The 23722-nt window shown below is 34.8% G+C and overlaps 1 long non-coding RNA gene across 1 annotated transcript in view; it reads left to right on the top strand.

The window, feature by feature from the left end:
* Positions 1-23722, top strand: part of LOC130544001 (uncharacterized) — a 506551-nt gene that overhangs the window by 126079 nt on the left and 356750 nt on the right. Inside the window, exon 2 of the long non-coding RNA XR_008959844.1 lies at positions 18070-18119. This is a non-coding gene — a long non-coding RNA (uncharacterized LOC130544001). The remainder of the gene's footprint in view (positions 1-18069; positions 18120-23722) is intronic.

Genomic DNA, 23722 nt, shown 5'->3' with positions numbered 1-23722 from the left:
CTTTTTCCTAAATATTTCAATTATCAACATCAGCATCATAGCTGATATTTGGTGAATATTTACTACGAGCCAGAACTTGCTTTGCACACTTTACATACATTTTATCAGTTAAGACTTGTAATCAAGTATAAACTCTTTGTATCTCCATTTGGAGGAATTGAGTCTTAAAAGAATTTTAATATTATTTTGCAAAAGACATGTTCAATCTTGAGGCAAAAATTTATCAATTTTAATTTTTAGGTGTTACTAGTAAAGTTGACCATTTTATGATGCTTATTGGTCATTTGAAGCAATCCATGCCATTTCATCTTTCTTATTTCTAGGTCGTTCGAGTAATATTTACTCCTAAAGATTTAAAGTGTTGAAAATTTTGTAATAGTAGAAAAAACACAACAATAGTTTTACCTGATATATGATTAGTTTTTAATATTTGAGAGTAAAAACAGCACATTGTGGCAGCATATGACAGATAAACTCATAAAATCTTTTCAAAGATTTTATATATTTCTTCCATAGAAGAATGAGAGGTTTTTGATCACAGATATATCCACTTTTTTCACTTATCTCCTAATATATGTTTTCTTTTACAAATGTTTTCTGTTAATTTAAACCCAGTAACATGTTCTCCTTTTTTCTTTTCTCTTTTAAATATAAGACAAGTAATACTGATTTGTAGCAATTAAGACATGTCGTCTATTTCTGATTTGTCAGTAAGCCCATGGAAAATAGGGTATTTCTTAGGTAGTTAATCAGAGCTCTAAGACAGCATTCAGCACACAGTGTTCCAGTGATATTTCAAAATGTTGAACAGCATTGGATAGCTTTTGAAGTAATTATGACTAGTATTCACAAATACAGTACTAAGATTTATGTGTCACGGGAGTTTTCTTTTTTGAATCTAAAATGCCATAAGCTGTAAGACAAATCATTATTTTTATAGAGCTCTACAAAGGGGGGGAAGCTAAATTATTCCATTGGGTATGCATCTTGATTTCAGAGATGTTAAAATTCGAAAAACAACATATGGTAAACACATGTAGCAGTAATTGTTACTATTGGCAGATATATGAAATAGTGTTTATGAGCAACGGAAATAGCACAAGCACACAGTGCTGGTGGGAGTAGAAGCTGGGACATTCTTCCTGGAGGTCATTTTGGTAATGCCAATCCAGAGCTGTGAAACCATTCATATCTTTTGACTCTGTAATTCCTCTAAACAGAAAGAATTAGTGAGTGAGGGGCAGATATTTATGATTACCTTCTACATGTTAGGTTCTGTCTTAAGGATTTGGGATATGTTAAATGAGGGAACAAAGATCCCCACTCTTATTTTTATTTATTTTTAAAAATATTTTATTTATCTGAGAGAGAGTATGAGAAAGAGAGAGTGCATGAGCAGGGGGGAGGGGAGAGGGAGAAGCAGACTCCCCCACTGAGCAGAGAGCCCAATGCAAAACTTGATCCCAGGACCTTGGGATCATGACCTGAACCAAAGGCAGACACTTGACCCACTGAGCCACCCAGACACCCCATGATCCTTGCCCTTATGAAACTCACATTCTAATAAAATATAGAAAATGATCATGATATAGTGCACCTTGAATAATATATATATATATAATATAATACATATAATAAGATTTATATTTATTATTATAGATATATATTAATATAATATATATAACATAAATGCCTTATAGAACAGTATTTGCTGTATGAGTCTAATTTGTAAATGTATTTTAACAAATAGAAATATTGCAAATACCCCACAATAAGTGATTGGCATAATATATTTAGTCAACTGAGTTTAATTTGCATTTGGATTTTATTTTATAAATCTTAACCAGATTTGATTATTAAAAAATTAAATAACTTACAGGCGCATGTTTCTGTTTTATTAACCAATCTATATGTACCCTATTTTTATTCTGTTTGTGTAAATCTTAAGTTCTCAAAACAGAGTCTTTATGAGATTGTGTGGCTTGAGATGCCAAGACTACATATGTGGCGTTTCCCTTTGGTAAGCACTGACTCAGTGATTCTTATAGTGGGGTGTCTGGATCAGCAACAGCAACAGCCATTAAGAACTTGTTAGAAATGCAAATTTGGGGGCTCCATTCCTCACCTAATGAATCAGAAGCTCTGGGGGCATGGGCCCAGATATCAGGATAACCAAATCATCCTTATGTGCTCTGACGTTTGAGAGGCACTGTAGTAACTCATATTCAATCGGAAAAAAGCAAACACGTTTGTTGGGGAGCTACCAAGAATCAGTCACCGTAGTGGGCACTTCAACTAAATTATCTCATATAAATTCTAATAGCATGCAAGAATGTATTATTAGCAGAGTCCTCTCCTAACTAGATCTATGCCCTTGGGGGAAGTTATTTAGCTGCTCGGTTCCCCAGATAATTTATCTATAAAACAGATATTATAGAAGTGCCCTACTATTTAGGGTTGTTAGGAGGATTAATTAAACTGACTAGTGTAGGAGAAATTCTAGAACACCTGTAATTCCTTTGTGTTTGTGATCATTATTATTGCTGTCGATTGTAATCATTATTATTGCAGCCTCAGTAAGTTAAATAACTTGCCAGATTCCACACAACTAAAAGTTAATCTGAGGTCTGATACTGCCTGAATCTGTCTCTAGGTTTGTCTTCCTCTAAAAGAAGGTCTGTTTTTCCTCCTTTTTTCCTACTGGGTACAACAGTTATATTTGTACTGTATATTTTGCGTCCTATATACACATACATTTCCTCTTCCTTTACTGTTTAACATTGATATAGTAGACTGGTCTTTGTAACAAAACATCATTAGAGAGGGTTAATGCTTTATATTTCCCAACATCTGATATCATGTTTAGACATATAATAAATAGATACTTAAACACTTGTTAATTGATGAGGAAGAACAAGTCTGTGGCTAAATGTTTCTTCAGATGCTAGTGAAATGGAATAAATCTGCTATGCCAGTGAAATCCGAGATAAAGAACCATATTAAAGAAAAATAGTTTTCCCTCCATTTGTGATAGGTGTGTATCAGAATAGCCTACATATGTAAACAAGCTTATAAACTTACATGGTATCTCACTAATCTCTTTCATTTTTCAATGTTCAACCTATCTAATAGAAGTGATAGATAAATATACAAATGTTCATGGGTTTTTCTATTAAAAAGAAAGAAGAAAGAAGCCAGGTATTAAGTAGTTGAAAGAAAGGTGTTTTATCTTAAAGAATTATGGGAAATAATGTATCTCGAGACTAATTATCTTTAATATAGTTTGTTTATGTTTCATATGGGTGATTGACAACTAGAAGAAAAAAAGGTTTAATAAAATATGTTCAACATTAAAATAGCAATGCTTTGGTACACAAAACTCAATCCATAAAATTATAACTTTACTACATACTCATAACCACAAAATAATTCCCCACTATGCCAATTATATTAGATTTTTTATTGTATTAAATACTCATTGAACTTCTATATATCTCAAATATTATATTCTTCTTTGGTGATGGGAAGCTTAGACAATCTGTCCTCAAGGATACATAATGCAGTATAAAATGTAACTAGCGGCTGAATTGAGGAATGCTGCTGTGATTGGAGGGGGAAAATGAAAAACAAGATATGTGAGTCGAATGAACAAATGGACAACAGCCAGACCATATATAACAATAGAACTCTGGCCAGCAAGCCTAGGAAGACAAACCACAACCTATACAGCATTGGCTCAGAATGGTCAGAAAAGTCCAGGAAATATAGGGCATTTTCAGGAGAATAACAGCCAATTTCCTTAATTTTTACTCCCCACTCCTCACTTCACACTTCCAACTCCTAATAAACTGGAGATAATAATAATAAACTATGCTCCCTAAACCAATCACATAGGATATTCTCCTTGTAGTTAACCCACTCCAGCTTTTCTATGCTAACAGCGTCCCTTCAGAGCATACTTGAAGCTTTCCCTTTTATTCACTGCAAAAAAAATTTTTTTTAGATTTTATTTATTTATTTGAGAGAGAGAGAGAGTGAGAGAGAGAGAGAGCACAAGCCAGGGGGAGAGGCAGAGGGAGAAGCAGACTCCCACTGAGCTGGGAGCCCGATGCGGGGCTCCATCCCAGGACCCTGGGATCATGACCTAAGCTGAAGGCAGACGCTTAACTGACTGAGCCACCCAGGTGCCCCCACTGCAAAACTCTTTGACCTTGGCCTTGGTAACTATTTTTTGGATGACACCCAAAGCAAAAGCAATAAAGGCAAAAAATAAATAAATGGGACTACATCAAACTAAAAAGCTTCTGCACAGCAAAGGAAGCCATTAGCAAAATGAAAAGTCACCCCACGTAATGGGCAAAGTATTTGCAAACCATTTATTTGATAAGAAGTTAATATCCCATATATATAAAGAATTCATAAAACTTTATAACCATAACTTAAAAAAATCTGACTTAAATATAGGCAAAGGAGCTGAATAGACATTTTTGTAAAGATCTGTAAATGGCTGACAGGTACATGCAAAGTTGCTCAACATCACTGATGGAAACCCAGCCACACTAAGGTATCACCTCACATTTGTCAGAATGGCTATATTAAAAAGACTAGAGAGAATATGTGTTGCCAAAAATGCAGAGGAAAGGGAATACTTGTGTGCTATTGGTGGGAATGTAAATTGATACAGCCACCATGAAAAACAATATGAAAGTTCCTTAAAAAACTGAAAATGGAATGACCATATGATCCAGGATTCCCACTTCTGGGTATATTTCCAATGAATATAGAACTGAATGAAGCTCCAAAGCTTATTTGAGCTCCTGCAACAGTTGAAGTGAGATGAAAATTAATGTTGCTATAGTAACCAATTAATTCACATAAAGGTTAAACCAATCCTGTGAACTTTCACACATTCTTGCAGATTTTCCAGTATAATCATCTCCAGTAACTAAAGAATCATTATATTATGCTGGGAGTTACATTTAATTTACATTTCTTTTCAAATGTATGGTTCTCTATAACATGGCCACAATTTTTTCCCCTTCTTTTAAATTTTATTTTATTTTGAATTCCAGTATAGTTAGCAACACTGGTCTATTAGTTTCAGGTGTACCGTATAGTAAATGCCCGACAACTTTTATAATGACATTATTATTTTTGAAGCTTTATCAATTAGTGTGGCTGAATGTTAGCTTAGGAAGATTATGATGGTGTCATTCATGAAGTTTGGAGGACTCTTTATTATGTAACCATTTATAATTTGAGGTTACTGTTGCCAATCATAGCCACACAACAGGAAACACTTTTTTTTTTGAGTTTTATTTATCTAAGTAATATCTACACATCACATGGGGCTCCAACTAAAGACCCTGAGATTAAGTGTTGCATGCTCCTCTGACTGAGTCAGCCAGGTGCCCCAAAAGGAAGCATTTTCCATAAAATTTCAGTGTTTTGAATAATGTATAGAGGCATTTTTCAGAATAGTGGTGTTTGAGTCAGAATATCACACATAGTATCTGTATATTTTAGATTAAAAGATTTAAATCCCCACCGCCAAAAAGGATTGTTTAATATTGCTTCTTTAAGTATTTGACACCAGAAATATTTTCAATCATTGCTTTTATATGCATGAGAATAAAACTTTATTTAGTGGTTTCTAACATTCTGGTTTTTTGTAAGCACAATTTCAAAACAGTTATTCATTTAGTTACAAAGTTATTAAAGACACCACTACCAATAGGCTAAAATACAAATTTCAGCCTATGCCATATGATCCAACTTTATTGGCAAATTTTGTTTTTCTAATCATGAATTTTGTTATTTAGTAGTTTTCAAACGACTTCCCATCATATATTAAATCCTCGCAAAAGCCCTGGATGGTTAATATTTGTCTTGGTGTTAGTTAATTCATGAATAGCCTCTTTCCTAAGTAAACTGTAGATTATGGAAGACAGAGATTGTTTTTTTGTTGTTGTAATTTTTAATTCCCCTAATCTCTACAAACATGTTAGTGCATAGTACGAAATTAATAAATTCAAGCAAATTTGAGTTCCCAAAGAATATGCTACACAATTTTCTAGCACAGTAAAATGTATCCAAATTATTTAAGAGCACATTAAACTAATAGGGCAAATAAGGCACACGTTTTTAATAATAGCTTTATTGAGATATAATTCACATACCATAAAATTCATTTTTTGTGTAACTTTTTAAAGTGTACACTTTAGTGGATTTAGTATATTTGGCATTGTACAAACAGTAACTAATTTTAGAATATTTTTATTATCCAAAAGAAATTCTGTACCCATCAGCAATCATTCCCATTTTTCTCCTTGGTCCCTAAAGCCTCTAATCTATTTTCTGTTTCTATAGAATTTATTTCTTGCTCACATTCAAGAGATAATCCTTCCAAGCCTGAGGTGACACTCACTGCTGTTCAGGATCTAGTCTCCTCCTATTTTAGGAGGTGAGGGTAGTCTGTCATGATACAAAATGTCTGCAGGAGCTCCAGGCATTTATTCTGCATTCTAGTGAGAAATTAATGGGAGAAAGGGTCAAGGATACGCTATACATATTTTCTACATTCAGTGACACTCTAGAAGTCACTCATTCTACTTCCATGCACATGCTTTGCCAGGACTTAATCTTGGCACCAAGTTTAAGAATACTAGTCTTGTTCCAAATGGCCATGGTAGCTAAAATCAGAGGTTCTCTTATTGAAAGCAACATTATTTGGATAAGAGGATAACTGGAATGTTCTGCCATAATGTTAAACCCTCTTGAATTAATAGTGTTTATTATGTTGGTATTTGAAACATCTAAAGAGCAATCCTTACAAAAGTGTATAGACTCTTATGGCCGTCTGTATCTAGTGGCTTTTGATAGTGGCAACAAAATATTGTATCATTAAATATAATATCAGTAACCAGGGTATAACATCTATCAGAATAGACCATATTTGTGTTGTTCATCACTTTAACCTCACCTTCTGGTATAATAGTGGCTGACACATTGTTGCTCAGTAAATACCTGTTGAATAGATGCGTGCATTACTAATATATGTTATCTATAGTTACGGTTACAAAACAGATTTACGTAGATTATCTAATCATGGGATAAGTTGATAGTCCCAAAACCCATCACTCCTGTCACTCCAACTTTCCAGGGGTTTAAAATCTACTTTGAAAGAAATGATCTAGGTATTGAAAAATATATTGAGAAAGTATGGATACTGAGCTAAGGTAAAATCTAGCACGTAAACAAAGGATAACTTTCTTCCTAAGGGCCTATCCAGCAATCATTTATTTATTGGTGCATTTAGGTTTTCATTAGTTATTTATTGAGAGTTTAAAATATGCCAGGTTTCATTGAAACAGCCTATTTTTTTCCCAAACATTTTTCCTATAATTATAACAAGAGTATGTTTCTGAGATGATAAGCTTGGCAGTCTTGAAAGAAGTGAGAGTTCAAAGTTGGTTTTTTTACACATTATTTGCATTTTCCTAAATGAATAGAAGGCTATCTGGTTTTCCAAGTAAGTGTTTCTGATAACCTATACCAAATTGTGCATATATTACATGAAATTTACATATTTTGTAAAATCTTATGTATTCTCTAATTTATTGGCAGAAAATTCTAGAAATTGGCATGCCTGATAAATAATGCATAGTTTCAGTTTAACATTTAATGAGCTAGACACTGAGGGGCTGTCACTACCTAAAATTAATCATAATATATTGGCATTGTAAGACTGGAAAGATTTTAATTCATTTGATATTCTTATAGATTTGTGTGTTTTTTTTTTTAATTAGGGTGTAGTCAGAGCTCTGCTTTAAGAAGTTGAAGTTTTAAGCTTTTTTCTAAATGAACTAAAATGAGAGCCTCAAACTTCTTTCACGCTTCCTCCCCATTGGAAGAATCAGAATCTTTATGCTGCATCAAACTAATAGGGTGAGAGAGTTTATATTTGAAACTCAGCTGTGCCTTTTACTTACTCTGTGTTCTTGGACACATCTATTACCTTTCTAGTCAATTTTCATATCTATGTGATGAAAGTGACCATAATACCAGTTAGGACTGCATAGGAATTAAATGAGATGAATTTACAGCACTTAACATACTCCTGACACAGTATATATTCAATAAATGCTAACTATCATTATTATTATTACCTACGACCAACCAGCCAAGATGATAGTTAGATGTGTAATGAATGTATAATTACATATACATGATGCCCAAACCTGAAAAAAGTGTGCATTGAAATACCACTTGCAAGAATACTCACAATGATTAAATATCATGTAGAGACTATCATGTAATGCTTCATAGTATAGTTTCCCAAGCCAGAATCTGTGTGCTTAAAACATAAATAAAAGAAAGCATAATAAAGAGCAGCTCACTTCATCTATAGAAATACAGTTGTAAGAATTAAATGAGATAATACATACAAAATACCTGACATATGGTATGTATTCAGTAAATGTTATCTATTAATATTATCCTACCCTGGCATATGAATTAATTGGGATTCTGAATATAATTAAGCTTGTATTGAATTTTGCCTCCACGATGTACTAGCACTAAGACCTTTTGGAGTTTATTCAGGCAACTGTTAGTTTCCAACGTCTTTTCTGAAAATGTGGAAAATAATCGCTAACACAAAGAGACTTCTGTGATATCAATGTAGGATACATGACATAGAGTGTAGAAATCTTAGCACTGCACTATTTATCTATTGCTGATTGTGATTTTCCTAAACCCATCAAACTATCTTTAAATTTATTTACTATTTATAATTTTTATAATTACTTAAAATGATTTCACAACCTTTAGGTTTCCAAATCATTTTAAAATTCTGCTTCCTCTCACTCCCTCCAAAATATTGAACTCCCCTGCAAAAGTGAGCTAGGAAGAGATAACACAGTCTAATTCTTTTTAGCATCAGAGAAAATCACCATCTAAAATGCTGATTCAGTGAATTTCTTCAAATGCTGAGTCCCATATCTGATAGATGCATTCATTACTAGCATTAATTAATTTATAGAAATATTAATTCAAGTACAACTTCTCAAGATTTCTGCAGTACTTTGACAGCTATGTAGACAGAGGATAGGTTTAGGATATTAGAATTTCAGAATTACCAAAATTGTAATTTTGCTGAGGTTTCCTTACTTTGCTCAGCATAAATTCTTTCTGAATGGCTATCCCCACATGGATGAGTAGTACAAATGAAAGGAGTATATATGATCAAATCTATTTACTAGAATCTTATCTATGAAATAAAATTTCCTGAAGTGCATCAATGATAAAACTCTAACATAGTACCAATGTCACTGACAGTTTAATTACTGATCCTTCACTACAAATCTCTCCCCTAAAAACAGTTCTCTTATCTACATCATGTTAAAATTTATTTTCTCCCCTTTAATTGTGTCCCAATACTCAGCATTGTTGCCTGAGTCAGGCCATGTAAATCATTAAAAAAAAAAGTAGATTAAAATTGAGGTGAGTCATATTTCTGCTTTGGCTTTCTTATATGCCTAAAATCACCTCTCTCTCTCGGCTTTCACTTTGAAGACCAACTAGCTGAAGTGTTGAATATCCCTGAATTTACTCATGGGTCATGACATACAGTCTGAGAGTCTGATGTATCTACTCAGTATAACAATGCCCATAATACAAACAAAGAAGTCCTTTGGATTTATTGTTATTATCCGAATATTCACATTCAAATATAAATAAACATTCTAGATATAACTGGAGGACATAAATTCCCTTATGTGCTTTTTATGTTGAAATTCTATTATTCAGTTAAAACTGTCAATTTAATATTGCAAATATGCAACATAGTGCCTGCAAGAGTAATCTAGCATCTGATAGTGCTACAAGAAATTATTGTTCCTGTATTATAATGTCAAATGTTTGACTTTAAATCTTTAATAATAAAATAATAATAATTAAAAATGTTAATATATGTATTCAAGAAGTTCATTTTACAATGGCGATCCTTTGCTTCAGCCAAAGGTAGATTCTAACTTAACCTTTTAACATTTACCCCAAATTTAACTTGATGAAACTCTTGATAATAAAGGAGGAGGGTGCAGGACATTATGTAATTTCCTGATTGATTTGTTGAGGTATAAGTATTCAGATCACACTAGATTCTTGGGAAAGTTTTCCTTTTTAGTGAATATCAGTAGGAAGTAGATCTTTTGAAGTCATCTTCTCACTCCTTATTTTGGCAGGGAAAATAAAAGCAGAACACAGTAGAGAATGAATAGCTGGTGCACAAGGTTAATTCCTGTGCAGTGGAATTTGTAAAAGGAATGCACAGGAGACACATCTGTGGAAGGCTAAGAAATATTGTCTACCAACTCAGAAACAAGAAGACCTGGAGTAATGGCCAATAACTGGAGTGAAATACAATGGACTGAGAATCAAAGACTTAGGAAACAGTCAAGTCCTTGCCACTAGTTAGCTCAGTGACTTTGACCAAGAAGGTCTGAGCATTCATCATTGAAAATTTTACTCCACACATGCATTTCAATTGGCAGAATAAGAATAATAAATTTTAATGTAAACATTCACATCTCAGAGATAGTGATATTTTGTTTTCTGCTAACATTTCATCACAAGGATATTAGAAACATTTTATTTCACTCCTCAAATGGTTCTTTTAGTGTCAGAATCATATTTGCATATGATAATTCCTCCTAAGAGTTAAATATCATTTCTTTGGCAGAAAACTATGTTATATAATGTTTCTTTCAATTACAGTAGAAAATAGTTGGAATAGTTTAATTTGCAGGCCTTTGAGAAAAACATATCCTTAAAAACAACACCACTCATTAAGGCATTACATAATAGATTCAATCTATTGTGGTTTCTCTCTTCTATTAATTAATTTTTTTAATGATTTTTTATTATATTATGTTAGTCACCATACAGTACATCCCCGGTTTCCGATGTAAGGCTTGATGATTCATTAGTTGTGTATAACACCCAGTGCACCATGCAATACGTGCCCTCCTTACTACCCATCACCGGTCTATCCCATTCCCCCACCCCCCTCCCCTCTGAAGTCCTCAGTTTGTTTCTCATAGTCCATAGTCTCTCATGTTTCATTCCCCCTTCTGATTACCCCCCTTTCTTTATCCCTTTCTTCCCCTACTGATCATCCTAGTTCTTATGTTCCATAGATGAGAGAAATCATATGATAGTTGTCTTTCTCTGCTTGACTTATTTCACTTAGCATTATCTCCTCCAGTGCCGTCCATGTTGTAGCAAATGTTGAGAACTCGTTCTTTCTGATAGCTGAGTAATATTCCATTGTATATATGGACCACAACTTCTTAATCCAGTCATCTGTTGAAGGGCATCTCGGCTCCTTCCACAATTTAGCTATTGTGGACATTGCTGCTATGAACATTGGGGTGCATATGGCCCTTCTCTTCACTACGTCTGTATCTTTGGGGTAAATACCCAGTAGTGCAATGGCTGGATCATAGGGTAGCTCAATTTTTAACTTTTTAAGGGACCTCCACACTGTTTTCCAGAGTGGCTGTACCAACTTGCATTCCCACCAACAATGTAGGAGGGATCCCCTTTCTCCACATCCTCTCCAACAATTGTTGTTTCTTGCCTTGTCTATTTTTGCCATTCTAACTGGCGTAAGGTGGTATCTCAGTGTGGTTTTGATTTGAATTTCCTTGATGGCTAATGATTTTGAACATTTTTTCATGTGTCTGTTAGCCATTTGTATGTCTTCATTGGAAAAGTGTCTGTTCATATCTTCTGCCCATTTTTTGATTTGTTTATTTGTTTCTCGTGTATTGAGTTTGAGAAGTTCTTTGTAGATCTTGGATACCAGTCCTTTATCTGTAGTGTCATTTGCAAATATATTCTCCCATTCCGTGGGCTGCCTCTTAGTTTTTTTGACTGTTTCCTTGGCTGTGCAGAAACTTTTAATCTTGATGAAGTCCCATAAATTCATTTTATCTTTTGTTTCTCTTGCCTTTGGGGATGTGTCATGAAAAAGGTTGCTTTGGCCGATGTCGTAGAGGTTGTTGCCTATGTTCTCCTCTAGAATTTTGATGGATTCCTGTCTCACATCGAGGTCTTTCATCCATTTGGAGTTTATTTTTGTGTATGGTGTGAGAGAATGAGTGGTCAAGTTTCATTCTCTTGCATGTAGCTGTCCAATTTTCCCAGCACCATTTATTGAAGAGACTGTCTTTTTCCCACCGGATGTTTTTTCCTGCTTTATCAAAGATTAGTTGCCCAAAGAGCCGAGGATCCATTTCTGGGTTCTCTATTCTGTTCCATTGGTCTATGTGTCTGTTTTTGTGCCAGTACCATGCTGTCTTTGTGATCACAGCTTTGTAGTACAGCTGGAAATCCGGCATTGCGATGCCCCCAGCTTTGTTTTTCCTTTTCAACAGTTCCTTGGAGATTCGGGGCCTTTTCTGTTTCCATACAAATTTAAGGACTGTTTGTTCCAGTTCTTTGAAAAATGTCATTGGTATTTTGATCGGGATAGTATTGAAAGTGTAGATTGCTCTGGGTAGCATGGACATTTTAACTATGTTAATTCTTCCGATCCATGAGCATGGAATATCTTTCCATCTTTTTATGTCTTCCTCAATGTCTTTCAATAGTGATTTATAGTTTCTAGAATATAGGTCCTTTATGTCTCTGGTTAAGTTAATTCCAAGGTAACGTATGGTTTTTGGTGCTATTGTAAATGGGATGGATTCCCTAATTTCTCTTTCTTCGTTCTCGTTATTCGTGTACAGAAATGCAACTGATTTCTGAGCATTTATTTTGTATCCTGCCACGTTACTGAATTGCTCTATAACTTCTAATAGTTTGGGAGTGGCTTCTTTTGGGTTTTCCATATAGAGTATCATGTCATCTGCAAAGAGAGACATTTTGACTTCTTCTTTGCTGATTTGAATACCTTTGATCCCTTTTTGTCATCTGATTGCTGTTGCAAGGACGTCTAGTACTATGTTGAATAATAGTGGCGAGAGTGGGCATCCTTGTCGAGTTCCTGATCTTAAGGGAAAGGCTTCCAGCTTTTCCCCATTGAGAATAATATTTGCAGTAGGCTTTTCATAGATGGCTTTTATGAGATTGAGAAATGTACCTTCTATTCCTACACTCTGAAGGGTTTTAATCAGGAAAGGATGCTGTATTTTGTCAAATGCTTTTTTGGCATCGATTGAGAGGATCATATGGTTCCTGAGTCTTTTCTTGTTGATATGATGTATCACGCTGATTGATTTGCGAATATTGAACCACGCTTGCATCCCAGGTATGAATCCCACTTGATCATGATGGATAATCCTTTTAATGTACTGTTGGATTCTATTAGCAAGTATCTTTTGAGGATTTTGGCGTCCATATTCATTAGGGAAATCGGTCTGTAATTCTCCTTTTTGATGGGGTCTTTGCCTGGTTTGGGGATCAAGGTAATATTGGCCTCGTAGAATGAGTTTGGTAGCTTTCCTTCTGTTTCTATTTTTTGAAATAGCTTTAGGAGAATAGGTATTATTTCTTCTTTGAATGTTTGGTAGAATTCCCCAGGAATACCGTCCGGGCCTGGAGTTTTGTTATTTGGAAGGTTGTTTATCACTGACTCAGTTTCTTCATAATTAATTGGCCTGTTTAAGGAATCCATTTCTTCCGGTTTCAATCTTGGTAGTTTATAGGTTTCCAGGAAGGATTCCATCTCTTCCAGATTGCTTAGTTTATTGGCATATAGCTGTTGATAAAAATTTCTAATAATCCTTCCAATGTCAATGGTGTTCGTCGTGACCTCTCCTTTTTCATTCATAATTTTAATAATCTGGGTCCTTTCTCTTTTCTTTTGGATAAGTCTTGCCAGTGGTCTGTCAATTTTATTGATTCTCTCCAAGAACCAGCTTCTAGTCCTGTTGATCTGCTCTACTGTACTTCTGGTTTCTGCTTGATTGATTTCAGCTCTAATTTTGGTCAACTGCTTCCTTGTGCGTGGATTAGGCCTGTCCCTCTGTTGCTGTTCCAGCTTCTTGAGGTGAGAATATAAAAACTGCATTTTAGATTTTTCTATTCTTTTGAGTGAGGCTTGGATGGCTATGTATTTCCCCCTTAGGACTGCCTTTGCAGTATCCCATAGGTTTTGGACTGTTGTATTTTCATTCTCATTGGTCTCCATAAATTGTTTAATTTGATTTTTGATTTCCTGGTTTTTCGAGTCATTCCTGAGCAGGATGGTTCTTAGTCTCCAAGTGTTTGAGTTTCTTCCAAATTTTTCCTTGTGGTTGAGTTCCAATATCAGAGCGTTGTGGTCTGAGAATATGCAGGGGATAATTTCAATCTTTTGGTATCGGTTGAGACCTGTTTTGTGTCCCAGAACATGGTCTATTCTTGAGAATGTTCCATGGGCATTAGAATAGAATGAGTATTCTTTGGTTCTGGGGTGTAGTGTTCTATATATATCTATGAGGTCCAACTCGTCCAGTATGTCATTCAAAGCCTTTGATTCTTTGCTTAGTTTTTGCCAGGGTGTTCTGTCTATTTCTGAAAGTGGAGTGTTGAGGTCCCCTACTATTAATGTATATTTATTTATATGTCTCTTTATTCTGGTTGAGAGTTGGCTTGTGTATATTGCTGCTCCCCTGTTGGGGGCATATATATTTATAATTGTCATATCCACTTGTTGAATACTTCCCTTAAGAATAATATAGTGCCCTTCTGAGTCTCTAACTATAGTCTGTAGTTTAAAATCCAATTTATCTGATATGAGAATTGCTACCCCAGCTTTCTTTTGAGGTCCATTTGCGTGAAAGATGGTACTCCATCCCCTTACTCTCAGTCTGAATGCATCTTTGGGTTTGAAATGAGTCTCTTGTAGACAGCAAATGGATGGGTCATTTCTTTTTATCCAATCTGCAACCCTGTGGCGTTATGGGATGGTTCAAACCATTTACATTAAGACTGATTACTGAGACATATGATTTTAATGTTGCCATGTTGCCAGTAAAGTCTTTGTTTGTATTGGCTGTGACTTTCTGTTCTGTATCACTCTTGGGGCCTTTTTACTTTTATAGAACCCCCCGTAATATCTCCTGTAGGGCTGGTTTCGTGGTTACGAAATTGGTTAGTGACTGGCGATTCTGAAATGTCTTTATTTCTCCATCAATTCTGAATGACAGCCTTGCTGGATAAAGGATCCTTGGCTGCATGTTTTTCTCTGAAAGAGCTTTAAATATGCTCCCCCAACCCTTTCTCTCATTCCAGGTCTGTGTAGACAGGTCTGACGTAATTCTGATGCTTTTGCCTTGGTACGTGAGAAATTTCTTTGCCCTGGCCGCTTTCAATACTGTATCCTTGGATCTAATATTTGCGAACTGCACTATGACGTGACGTGGCGTAGGTTTGTCGTGGTTGAGCTTGGGAGGGGTCCTCTCTGCCTCTTGGACACGAATGTTTGTTTCCCTCACTAGATTAGGGAAGTTTTCAGCTACAATTTGTTCAAATATCTCTTCTAGACCTCTGTTTTTCTCCACCCCCTCAGGGATAACGATGATTCTAACATTGGATCGTTTCATTGAGTCAGTAATCTCCCGTAACCTACATTCGTGGGCGTGGATTTTTTTAAGACCATCTTCTATTTTCATTTTTTCCTCTATTAACCCATCCTCCAATTCACTAACGCGTTCCTCTGCTTCTGCGACCCTGGCCGTCAGAGCCTCTAGTTTTGCCCGCATTTGGCTCATAGAATTTTTAATTTCTGTCAGATTCGCTCTCATTTCTGTCCTTAGGGATTCTATATTCTCAGTAACCTTTTTGTTAATAGTTTTTTCAATTCTACTCATCATTTTGACCATCGTTACTCTGAATTCCATTTCTGATACTTTGGTTACATCCATATCCATTATTTCTGTGGCAGAGGCCACAGACTCACTGTCTTTTCTTTGCTGGGGGGGCTTCTCCTTCTTGTCATTCTGATGAGAGGTTGCAGGGTTGTCCAGAGCCCAAATTATTGACTGGGTCCCAGGCCGTGCCCCTTGTTTTATAGGGATCTTAGGGATGTGGGCTTCTTCTTTAAAGATTTTATTTATTTATTTATGTGGCAGCCAACCAGCGAGAGAGGGAACAGAAGCAGGGGAGTGGGAGAGGAAGAAGCAGGCTCCCAGTGGAGGAGCCCGATGAGGGACTCCTTTCTGGAATGCCGGGATCACGCCCTAAGCCAAAGGCAGGCGCTCAATGACTGCGCCACCCAGGCGCCCGGGTTGTGGGCTTCTTGATTTTTCAGCCTGCCTTCTGGGGGAGGGGCCTGCCGCGCCGATACTCAGGCAGCCCTGTTTGGGTAGAGTCTCGGTGTCCCCTGCGAGGGGGGATGGGGATGGGCACTCCCTGAGCCGGTATTTCCAGGCTTTTGTTCTCTGACGGCTTTCCCTGGCGGTTTGCTGTGCCTCTTCTGAGAGTCAGAGCAGCAGCGGCCAAATTTCAGCCTCTGTCACAGAACAGAAGGATTGCGGCCCGTTCTCTACTAATGTTCTGGCCACTTTAACTCTGTTTCTGTTGGTGCTGCTCAACCCTGCAACGTCCCGGGATGTGCGCCCCACACCTGGCGTCCCAGCCCTCACTTCCAGGGCCTGCACATCTCTGTCCTTTGTGTTTCTAATGCCGCCAGCCGCCCTGCGCGCGCTCCCGGATCTCCCGGTCTCAGTCTGGATCCAGTGAGCGCACCGGGATTCCGGTGTTCCGCGAGATGCCTGGTGGCCCGCACACCCGGCTCACGGTCTCAGTCTGCTGTTTTGCGGGTGCCGTCCGCGAGCCCCGCCCACTCTCCCGTGCAAGTGGCTACCGCTTCCCGGCGCCCAAACACGGCGGCTCCCTCCCCCTTCCGTTTATCTTCCGATATCTGTGCGCGGTTTCATGGCTCCCCGCTTCGTACCTCAATACTCAGCGCTGAAGATGTTCATTTGTAGAGATCCAGATGCGTCTTCCTGCGTCTCAGGCTGGTTCCGTGGTTGTTTAGGCTGGTCTGGTATCTATCCAGCTCGACTCGGAGGACCGGCTGAAAACGGTGTCTCCTACTCCTCCGCCATCTTAACTCCTCTCTCTTCTATTAATTTAAATTGTAAGACATCACGTAATAGATCACCTGCCTATATACCAGTCATTCATAGTTTTCTAAAGTGTTTATAAAAGCTACAAATTTCTTCAGTGATGGAAAGGATCAAATCTTCAGTTTATTCTTTTGTTCATATGGAGCAGAAACTACCTAGAAGTAAACAAATTCAAGGGCTTAATAAGTATGTGTAATTGGTAGGTTACCACTGCATCAAAATATTAAAACTCTTGCAAAGCACATTACTATTAAATATGATCACATATGATGGTAACTAAATGGCTCAATTTAAAGATGATAATATTAACCAATATTATATAGTGTTATTGTTGAATCAAGTATCTTAAACAACTTAAGGTGTATAACAAATTATGGAGTATTATGCAGTCTTTAAAATTATGATAGAGAATATTTATATTCATGGAAAGTTATATATTCTCCACTGATTTAAACAGATAAAACAAAGATAAATATAAGATTGTAGTGTGATAACGACATTTGCATGTGCATGTGTGTGTGCCCACATGCATAGCATGTGTGTCTGTGTATGGGTGTGCGTATATATGAAACCATTAAATGAGTGTAACTGAGAAAGTTCTCTAATATATGCAAAATAAATTTCTCTTGCAAATGTGCCCGTCACCCAGAGTTCCACGAGAAACAAAGGAGACAATAAAAATTATCTACTTGTTTGTCATCCCTGCATTAAAGAGCTCAACTTAGAGTAACTAATCTTAAATCACAATAGTTTGATGTGAGCTGAGTAATGATAATGCTATTTTAGAAGCATGTTGTAGTCAAAATTGTTTGTCAAATTATGTGTATACTAATTACTCATACAATGAAAAATTTTCATAATATTGAATCACTATTTAACATTTTGTGATGCTTGAATTAAAATATGATGCCAGTACTGATAGAAAATATTTTTGCTTATACTTTTCTAGGTCTCAGGGTGGTGAACTTTTTGTCTGAATTCCTAACCCGTGAGCTTATGGTAAGATTATAATTAATACATTCAATTTCAGAGGTTTTTTTTCCCTTTATAATCCCTGCTTGATAATATCCAGTAAATATTAAAGGTAATTTGCACAGTTCCCTTGATACTTTACCATACTTTTACATAAATGTTGAAGAAACTGTGTGATATTTTCTATTAAATGTTTATGTTCTTGGGTAGATTATAATAATATAGTCATTTGAAATAGTCTTTGATAGGCTCTAAGTGAATTTGAAGGCATTGTTCAGAAAGGTAAGATTTATACTACTGAAAAAAGTTCTTTGGACATGAATGACAAATGTATATATTAAAATTTTTTATAATGAGGTCCATTTGATGGCAATGAATAAAGGCAATGAGTTATTGAAAGGAAAACTTAATTTTTTCATCTGTCAAGATTTATCAAAATTGATTCCTCTATGAAAGCTTGGTATTGGAGCTTTAGAAAGTTGAAAATAAAATATGTAACTATGGAAATAAAATGATAAGAAGTAATCAATGACTTTGAAGGTGATCTTATGGGTCTTATTAATTTGTCCATTTATTTGGTTAATGTATTCAATAACACTTGTTAAAAATGTGGGTTCCACTTACAATTAATTACTACAGAATGTAAGTAAGCAATTTCATTTGTGTTGTTTTAGTAAGTGATTTTTCAGTTTATCTCTCCTTTAATGGTAAACATAATAATGATTTAGCTTATAACTGATAAATATAAAATGCAGATAATATGGGCAATTATGTCATATTTTTATATTTTTGGGTAAATGATATCTTCAGAAACACAAAGGTGATTAAGTAAACTTGTTAATTTGATAATGCAGCATTATTGAAATGTATCTGGAAGAAGATGTTTTAAGTGACTGTAGGCAATAACCAACTCTTGGTGTTCTAAGGTATATGCTTTGGTTACATTTTTTTGAGACACTCAGCATATGGTTATTAAAGACAAGTGTCACATAGAAGCAAGGGGAAATTCCACTTTCTACCAAATGGACTCTGTTGGTAATGGAAGAAGTTTTTTTATGAAATACATTATTTGGATATGCACAGAGAAATAATTTTAATCCCAATAAGTATTATTAAGTTGTAACTTATATTTTATAAATATACCTAATGAACTTTTCTCACAAGTTAATTCAACTTATAAAATATGTCCAAATATTTTTAAAAATTGCATTTATAATTATCATCTCATATCTTGCTCATATCTTAAGTATACAGTCTCAATAAATTGTAACAAAATGAACACACCCATATAACCAGCTCTCACATTAAAAAAATAAAAAAGATAGAACACTAGAGTACTTTGAAACCCATTGCACAGTACTCTTCTGGTAACTATATCCATGGATAATAAGCACTATATTGACTTCTAGAAGGATAGATTACTTCCTGTTTTACATTCTATAAATGAAGTCATACAGTAGTTACTACTTTGTCTCTTTTGCTTAGCATTACATTTCTAAGATTATATGCAGTGATAAATCCTCATTTTCATTGCTGCATAATATTCAAGTGTGCGAACATACCAAATTATGATCCTTTTCCCCATTTAAAAGCATTGGGTAGCTTGCAGACTTTGGTTCTTATGCATAGTGGTTATATGGACATCTGGAACATGTCTTTTAGGAAACACATGCATGCATTTTGTTGGATATATAGGATATGCATACGTTTTGCTTTAGTGGATACTGATAGTTTGCCAAAGTGGTGGTACTGGTGGTACTGATTTTTGAAGGCAGGATGTGAGAGTTCAGTTGCTCCCTATACTCACTAACATTTAGAATTTTTTATCCCTCTATTTTGGCCATTCTGGTGTGTTTATAGAAATATTTTAATTTGAATATCTTGAGAATTGATGACATTAAACATTTTTTTATGATTATTTGTCATATTTGTGATGATTATTTGTCATATGAGTATTCTCCTTCTTGCAGTGTTAAGACTTGACCTTCTTCTACTATGCTATGTATCCCTTCTCTCTCTCTCTCTCTATATATATATATCTATATATCTATATAGATACATATACATATATATGTATATAGAATGGGTATAGAGTCCTCTGTGATGTAGCTGGCTCAAACTAATTCACAAGAGCCAACTGTTAAAGTGTCAGGAATTTTGAGAGCTTCCCCGTAGCTTGAAAATCTGCCATGGTAGAAATTTTTACACCACACACACTGGCAAACACTAAAAAAACAAGAAAGTTAGTTGCTAACCATTTTCTGGCATACCATTGGATATTTATATTGTATATTAAAGCATTTGGTGGACTTTCTTGGTACTCTTCTAGTGGTGTCTTTTGATGAATAGAAAGTCTTAAGTTTATGTCTTGTCTGATTAGGGCTTTTTGTGTCCTATTTAATAAATGTTTTTTAAAAAGAGAAATATCTGCCTTTGCCATGGTTGCTAAGATATTTTCCTATGTTTTTTAAAAAAGTTTTATTATTTAAACTTTTACACTTAATAATCTCCAGATTTTAAGGATATTGTTTTATTACTAAATTGTAAGGATATTGCTATGTTTAAGATAGTTTCTTGTATGTTTAAGATGGTTTGCTGGATAGCTTTTCATTAGAATAGTAATTGCTCTGTGTATATTTTAACTCATTGTAAAATTCATTAATAAATATGAAGATGCCAATATTTGTTTAAAAATTTAAGTTTATTTATAAGCAATTTGTAGGTTTTTATAAAATTTAGATATGTATTTATGCATTGTCTTCTCTGTGTCACACACCACAATCAGTTATTCGGCCATCAATTATAATTTTGAAATAAATATTCAGCAGCATAACAAAATTATTTCACTTTAACCCTTAACGTATTATGATAATTTATTTCCAGCATATATTAAGTTAAACAAAGTCTGCAAAATAAATAATCTACAGAATCATTAAAAACCTCAGAAATTAGTCTGTTTAGTATTAAAATAAAATTATTAAAATATATTTAGTTGTCTCCAAAATATTATGTTTAATAAATTGCATAAACACATAACAGCCATGATAAATACAGCCTACAGGATTAACTACAGAATATTATTGTATGTACTACATTGAGATTTTATTTGCCTTGAGATTTTATATATATATGTATGTATAAACACAGAAATGCATCCCATACCTGTTTTGTGCTGGATAGGAATGATAGTATAAAAATCACTGTTATATCTTCCTTAAAATTCTGAGTCAATTATGCAAATGTGTATATGTTTGCCACAGATTGCATTGTCCTATTTTGCATGATTTTGAATTGCATGTGTTTTTCTCTTGAAGTATTCATCTTGATTTAAATACCTTCAGTTGTCTCCAGAATAGCTGAAATACTCAAGAGATGTAATGAAACATAATGGAATTAAATAATTATTTAAAGCGGAAAGTTCAATAATTTCATAGTCACATATCCAATTTTGGCCATTCCTTTTTTAATCTCTGGGTCCATAATACAAGCTATTTCATTAACTTTGGAGTAACTCCTAACTCAAAAATGGAAGTAGAAAAGCAAACCATATAATAGGTTGTTTTTAATAGTTACTTATTATTATTAAATCTTTATAATAGTGAAAAATCTGATGAGAAGACTGTAGGGTTCATAGATTAAAATCCTGAAGCTAAAGAAAGATAGCACTTAATTTATTTTCATAAATTTGGAGAGCATGGAGTTTGTATCGCAACTGTTTTAAAAAAAAAAGAGTTTTTTTTTTTCCTTTTAGACTTTCTTGTCTATTTTAGGTAGCCAAAGATGATGAAATATGGAGCATGTACTAATTAAAAGCTAATTAGGTGATTTTTACTTTTACTAAATTACTGATCTCTGTGGGGTAATTAAGAGCAGGAAGAACAGCGGTGAAACACAGAAAGGTATCTTGAAGATTGGTACAAAGACGTTATGTAGCATTAATAGGTCTGATCCTCCACTAGCCATGTCAAATAGCTAAATAACAAGCTTATTAATAACTTTATCTGTGAAATACAGCATAGTTTACACAAATACTTCAGGATTTAATACCTGAAGGTGTCCCTGATGGTAAATGATAGTTAAAGGGAAAAAATGCACTTGAGATCGATTACTGGCAGATACGAGTAAATGATGCCAGTTAAATATACTTGACTTCATTTTCAGAGAGATGACAGAGTTTGGGGACAAATAAAGTTCAAAGACATGTAATTAATTTGCTGCATGAAGGAAAATGGTACAAACTGAAGACTTATAAACATGTAAATTGGTTTGTTATGCATAGCTTGAACCCAAAATCAAAAGATTGAATAATGCAATAACATTATAATCTGAGAGCATGAACACTTTTTAAAAAGACTAAAAAAAGAGAATCAGAAAAAATATATAGCTAAAGTTTTGGTAACATAAATGAAGATTACCTTGAGAATAAAATGATTGGACACACAGAATACTCTATGTTTTTCTTTTATTTTTGTTGACATATTCAATGATATATTTATTTTGCTGAACTGTTAAAGAAATGTTAGGGTTCCCCACTGAAAAATAGAAATATTTTCTAGTTCCTGGCACAATATCTGGCAGTAGCAGATGCTTTGTAAATTTTTGCTATCTAGAAAAAAACAATTGTATATGAGCTAGACAGATTACTGGGTTTCTTTTGCTAAATCAAACATTTGTTTCTCAACACATTCGTTTTCCAACCATTCATCCCTCTTCCCCCCTTCTCCCTCCCTCCTTTTTCTCTCTCTCTTTTTTTCTTTCCATTGACTTATGAAGAACTTACAATATGCTACTCATGTCAAAATGGTGGAGATGACAAAGTTTTTATCTTATTGATTTCATAGTCTAACGGGGAAAAAGAATTAAACATGAAAAATAAATTTCAACTTTGATAAATGTCATGAAGAAAAATGTTCTCAAATACAGAATAATGAGGACAGGAATTGGTATTTAAGCTAATAACTTTAAATGAATTATGAGTTCACCACATGAAGAAATGGAGAAAGAAAGGAGGTATAATGGGATTTCTAGGCTCTGAATTAAAGAGGAACTTGAAATGTTCAAGGAAATACATGAATGTTAGTGTAGCTGGAGCACAGTAAGTAAAGAGGAGAGGGGCTTGAGATGAGGTAAGCTTCTCAGTCCATGACAAGTATATTGGATTTCATTGTAAGTGCTACTGGAAGTCATTGAATGCTTTTAAACAATAGTGTATGGTAATTCCATTTATATTTTAAGATAAGTGCTTTGTGGAGAATGAATTAGTGGGAGGTAAGACTAGAAGTGGGAAGATCATTTAGGATGAGACACTTGAAGATTTCCAAGAGGGAAAGATGTGATGTCCTAGACCAGGATGGGATCACTGAGGTGGATTTGCAGTCTATTGGAGGCAGAACTCAAAGGACTTAATAATTGATTGGATGTAGAGGGTAAGAGAAAAAGAGACAACAAGCATGACTCCTAGATTAGAGCAATTGATTATATGGCAAAACCATTCACAACCGAGCTGGTCAAAATGAAATTGGGAAACAGGCTCTAGTAAAAGAATCAATAACTCCATTTGGGATCGAGAATGTGTTGTCCTACCTTATTCTACTCAGAGTGTGATTTTTAATTATTACTTCAGATGAAAA

The sequence above is a fragment of the Ursus arctos genome, unplaced genomic scaffold (assembly GCF_023065955.2).
Source record: "Ursus arctos isolate Adak ecotype North America unplaced genomic scaffold, UrsArc2.0 scaffold_18, whole genome shotgun sequence".
NCBI classification, from domain to species: domain Eukaryota; kingdom Metazoa; phylum Chordata; class Mammalia; order Carnivora; family Ursidae; genus Ursus; species Ursus arctos.
The sequence above is the reverse complement of the archived record's forward strand: the minus strand, read 5'-3'. Positions and strand labels throughout refer to the sequence as shown.